Consider the following 5,855-nt stretch of genomic DNA (forward strand, 5'->3'; position numbering starts at 1 on the left):
AAAGGGGAAGGGGAAGGGGAAGGGGAAGGGGAAGGGGAAGGGGGAGGGGAAGGGGGAGGGGAAGGGGGAGGGGAAGGGGGAGGGGAAGGGGGAGGGGGAGGGGAAGGAAGGTTTGGGAAGGGAAGGTTTGGGAAGGTTTGGGAAGGGAAGGGAAGGTTTGGGAAGGGAAGGGAAGGTTTGGGAAGGTTTGGGAAGGTTTGGGAAGGGAAGGGAAGGTTTGGGAAGGGAAGGTTTGGGAAGGTTTGGAAGGTTTGGGAAGGTTTGGGAAGGTTTGGGAAGGTTTGGGAAGGGAAGGGAAGGGAAGGAAGGGAAGGGAAGGGAAGGGAAGGGAAGGGAAGGGAAGGAAGGGAAGGGAAGGGAAGGGAAGGGAAGGGAAGGGAAGGGAAGGGAAGGGAAGGAAGGGAAGGGAAGGGAAGGGAAGGGAAGGGAAGGGAAGGGAAGGGAAGGGAAGGGAAGGGAAGGAAGGGAAGGAGGGAAGAGGAAGGGAAGGGAAGGGAAGGGAAGGGAAGGGAAGGGAAGGGAAAGGAGGAAGTGAAAGAAAGAAAGAAAGAAAGAAAGAAAGAAAGAAAGAAAGAAAGAAGAAAGAAAGAAAGAAAGAAGAAGAAAGAAGAAAGAAAGAAAGAAAGAGAAAGAAAGAAAGGAAGAAAGAAAAGAAAGAAAGAAGAAAGAAAAAGAAAGAAAGAAAGAAAAGAAAAGAAAGAAAGAGAAAAAGACAAGAAAAAGAGAAAGAAAGGGAAAGAAAAAGAGAAAGACAAAAAGAAGGAGGAACAAAAAGAAAAAGAGGAACAGAAAAAGAGAAAGAAAAATAAGAGAAAGAAACAAAAGGAAAGAAAAAAGAGACCAAAAAAAAAAAAAAGAGAAAGAGAAAAAAATTTAAAAGAAAAAAAAAAAAGAAAAGGAAAGGGAGAAGGCAAAAGGAAAGGATTGTGGCATAACCTGCATGACAATAAAATAAAATAAAATGGTCTTTATGAATAAGACAAATTCTCATTGTACCTCTTGGTTGCACATGTGACGTACTTCTACATCAGCAACTCGAATATTTATATTCGAAATATGCTGCTCTGCTGCTCTGAAATATTCCAGGTTTTATTCCCAAAATCCACAATTATCACAAATTCCCTGGGGTGGGAAGAGCCCTTCAGGATGACCCAGCCCTTCTGTCACCCCAGCACCACCCCTGAACCACGTCCCCAACAGTTCCTTTAAAAGACATATTGAACTTAAATTTCCCTGAGTTTTGCAAAGAAGAACTGCAATAAAAGCCAAGATCAAGTGGCAATGGTGCAGAATGGGGGGGAATTAAAAGCTGTGAAAGATGAAATGAAATTTAAAACAAGAGTACTAAAAAAAAATCAAATGAACTGTGATTAGGGGTTATATTCTGATAAACAGGCACGATAAACCAGGAAACATTTAAAATCAGAGTTTGGTGTGGTAGGAGTTAAAATAATAGAGTTCAAGACAATCTGGACACTTTATTAAAAGTGAACAAAATCTCTGGGAGCTTCCAAAAGCTTGGAGGTATTTCCAGGCTCTCAGTAACATGGATCTAACTAAGGCTCGCTGAGGAATTTGGTGGAGCACTGTGAGAAAAGCAGCGTTTATTACCCAGAGAGCTCGAGGTGCTTTAATTAATTCCGAGGGTGAAGGTGTCCTGGGCACGAGGCTCAGGGCAGTTTCATTTGCAGTTTTATTTTAAGGGCTGGTTTTCATTTGCCTGGAGCAGGTGAAATCCAGCTGAGGTCGGAGTCGTTTTCCACACTCACCTCCCGAATTCCAGGAGCAAGGAAGGAGGAGGAGGAGGAGGAGGATGAAGAGGAGGCAATCATGAAATCACAGTTACTCGGTGAGCCCGGCAAAGGCTCTTAGCTTTAAACAGCTCAGCGATCCCCCGAGCAAGGGGGATTTGGAACTGGGGTCCCTTCCCTAAGGCAGGAGGGGGAATTCAGGAAAAGCCTCTGGAAGCGATGGGGGAGGGAATTCAGAGCAGGGATTTCCCGAGCAGAATCAAAAGCCTGGAGTTGTCCAAAAGGAGCCAACACGAGGTTCCAGGGCAGTCACCAGGACTCTCAAATCCCAAATTGAATTCCAAACCACGATTTGATTGAATTAGACTAAAAAACAATAGATAATATCCGCATTTTATCTTGGCTTCATTATTCTCTTGCTTCATTATAAGAGTGCTGCTTGACCAAAATATTTGGACAAAGAGCAGGTTTAAAGTACTCGAATATAGCGAAAATGACAGAGTTTCATTTCTTTGCAAGCTTTGTCGCTGTTTTTCACCACGCTCTGGAATGATTGGTTCCGAATTTAACTCCGGGCTGCTCCGGTCCCTGTGGGATGCCAGGAATTCAGGAATGGAGTGAAAAACAGAAGGAAGAGTGGCAGTCGGCATGAAGGAGCATCTCCTCCTCCTCTCTGCTTGTTCAGCCCCGCTTTGGGGGGTTTTTTTGGGTTTCTGTGCTGCCCAGTCCAGCGCCCGGAATTCCCCTGTGCCCGGCGCGTTGCCGCCTTTTCCCCAAGCCCCCGGAGCAGCTGGGGAGGGCCGGGCTTGCCCCGATCGGCTCAGCACAGATGGCACCCCACGACCCGCCGGGATTCCCCCAGGACATCCCTCCCTAGTCCTCCTCCTTTTCTCTGAACGCCCTCCCAGCCACGAGATGATGGAATTTCACCCCAGGAAAATTAACGGAACAAACATCCATGTATTCTGAAAGCAGGAAAGAATTCTAGCCCTCCAATAGAATTCTTTCACTTGCAGCTTTGTCTTTCCCACATGTTAAAATGTTAAAATAACGTTTTAAATAGGATATAGAACTGGCTTATATACAAATACCGGGGTCTGGGGGTAATTTTTCCATCTCAAAAGGTATTAATATTCGGAATTAGGGTATAAATATTGATAATACTGTATTCATATTCTTTAATAGATCATTTTTATACCACAAGTGATTGGAAGTTTTATACCACAAGTAATTCTTAGCTGCAGCCAGGCAGTTTGTACCTGTCTGTGTTTATCCTGACAAATCCCTCCCTCCATCCCACGCTGGGGACACCCAGTTAAATTCCCCCCCCCCCTTCTCTGGAGCCTCGACTTCCCTCTAATTCCCAGTGCAAAAAAATCGGGAGCAAAAGGAATTTTTTTTCCTTACCTCTGGCTGCAGAAAAATTACAACTGTGATCTGCAGTCGGGAAGGAAAAGGAGTTACAATAATCCGAGCGAGTCCAGCCTAATTAAAACCCCCCAGGGATAAAAGTTGTTCCCACCAGACTGCGAAGGGATCTTCGGTTGTGGCTAAAGTCCGACATCTGTGAGCATTAATTAATTAATTCATTAATACCTGCACTCATCCTTTAATAAGGGAGTGTGCGCTAATCCTTCCCGAGGCCGAACTCCGAAAATCAAATTTATTGGCCAAGGGCTGTTTCTGAAACAGATGGGGTGTAAAGAGCTTGACGGAACAGGGGGAGCGTGGAGAGCCACAGATTAATTACTTGTTAAGTAATTGAGTAACGAGGGCGGGGAGCAAGAAATGCAAAGCTCGGGGATGCCACTGGGACAGGTCTGAGTTTAACATTGCTGCATCCCCAAAACTCCTTCGGGAAACCGAAGGGTGACAAGGGAGCTCTTCACCTGTCTGCTCCTGCTTCCCCCTGTCCCGGTGCCCTCTCACGGCTCAGTCCCAGCAGAATGACAAAAATCTCTGCTCCCGGGCTCCGGGGAGAGCACAGAGAGATCCCTAACAAATTATTCCTGCTGTGATTGCATCGAGCGCTCCGCCTGAAGTTTGTGTCCTACAAAGAGAATTAAGGCTGGCTGGGGGAGCTGTTAGTCCCCAGCTCTGTCTTTGTAAGGCTCCCGAGAATATTTAACGAGCCAATCTTTTGTTAGGATTAAACCCTGCGCCGATGTACACCAGCAGGCACGGCTTAGCACCGAAAGGGATTTTTGTTGGCTTTTGGTCTGGTTATCACTGAAAGGGTTCGGGTTTTGTTGGCCTTAAAATTCTCACCTTGTGAGAACTGAAAGCAGGGAGCAGGTAAATAAAGGAAAATAGAATCGTGGTGTTAATGGATAAGCTGTGCAGGGGACAGGGGACGGGCAGGCAGCTCTGCTGTGGCTCCACCTGATCGGCAGGACACAAATCCCGGGTCAAACTGGGAACCTGAGCAAAACCTGACGTGTACCAAAGGAGCTGTGTGAGAACCCAAAATATTGATGGACTCAAAGGAGCTGTGTGAGAACCCAAAATATTCAATATTGGGATCTTGGCAATGAGGAATTGTTCCCTGGGATGGAATTCCCAGAGCAGCTGGGGCTGCCCCTGGATCCCTGGCAGTGCCCAAGGCCAGGTTTGAGCAGCCTGGCACAGTGGGAGGTGTCCCTGCCATGGCGGGGAAAGATCTGTAATGTCCCCTTTGACCCAAACCCTTCTGGAAGTCTCTGACATGTCCAACCTTCAGGCCAAGGTTAAGAAGCCTTCAGCAAAGGTGAGGATGAATAAACCGATATTATCTCCCCAGAGGTTACCGAGTTGTGTCATTCTACTGATACCAAACCCCATAAGAGATCGGGGAGATAATTGCCTCGGGATGGTCTCACCTGCAAGACCTCCACTGGCAGGTGCTGAGTTCCTGCTCCTAAATCCTCACGAGCCTCTGTTCCTGAATCTTCCAGGAACGTTCCTTCGGAGCACAGCTACCTCCATTCCCCTGTCTGACTCGCGCTGCACCTCCGGGCGAGCATCAAAGAGCTGCAGGATTGTTCTCTGATTTGGCTGTTCGGGTTTTATCGGGCAGAGTGTTTGACCTGCTGCAACGATTTATTCTCTAGGATTTCCCCGCTCCTGTCGGCTGCATCTTCCCCCTTCACACTCATTCCAAACCCGTGTGTTCTATCCCTGCGCTGTTCCCTCTCAAATAGAAAAAGTGGGTTTATAAACACAAATATAAAACTGTTTAACTGTTGGGGTTTTTTAATTATGATACCTCACTCCAGTCAGCCAACGCTGCCTCCACTGTTCTGTCTGCACCTAGAAAATCAGGATTATTTTCCTTATCCGAAGGAAAAGTTATAATTTCTTTCTCAGCAGCTGCCGGCTCTGCCCAGGACACGCCGTTTCTCACTCACCCCATTTAAATGCAAACTCGCAGAGGATCCTCGCACATGAATGAAAATCACTTAAAAGCATGCAAATCCAGGTGTTTATTTCTATACACAGAGGGTTGTGTTGTTCCCTTTTACAACTTTCGCGAGCTGATAAGGACACATTTCCCTTTTTAACAGCCTTTGGAGCAGCCCGAAGCGGTTCATCCGTGTTTTTAACAAACCGTGCGGGACCGTGGGGGCTGTGCCGGGTCAGTGCATCAGCAGCGGCGTGGATGTTCAGAGGGGGCCTTCCTACAGCTGTTTTGGAAGATGAGGCCAGCAGAGCCTCAGCCGCACCTGCCCGCAGGTGTGTGCCAGGCTGGGGACAGCAGTGCCAGGGCCACCGCGCCGGGGCTGGGAGCAGCAGTCGAGGGGCAAAGCAGGGCACGAAGGGGGCGAGGGGAGCGCCGAGCAGGTGCGGGGAACACACACAAACACAAAGAGGAGATTTTTTGGCCACTCTGCAAAGGCAGGGGCTGTGCCCGGAGCGGTGGGACGGGGCAGGGGCTGTGCCCGGAGCGGGGCAGGGTCTGCCCGGGCAGGAGCGGTGGGACGGGGAAGGGGCAGTGCCCGGGCAGGGCAGGTGCCGTGCCCGGAGCGGGGCAGGCCCGGGGGAGGAGCGCGGCCCCGGCCCCGCCGCCCCGGGCCCCGGGCAGGCACCGCCCCCGTTCCCCCGGCCGTGCCCGGCGCTGCTCCGCGG

Source organism: Haemorhous mexicanus, chromosome 2 (genome assembly GCF_027477595.1).
Source record: "Haemorhous mexicanus isolate bHaeMex1 chromosome 2, bHaeMex1.pri, whole genome shotgun sequence".
Classification (NCBI taxonomy): Eukaryota; Metazoa; Chordata; class Aves; order Passeriformes; family Fringillidae; genus Haemorhous; species Haemorhous mexicanus.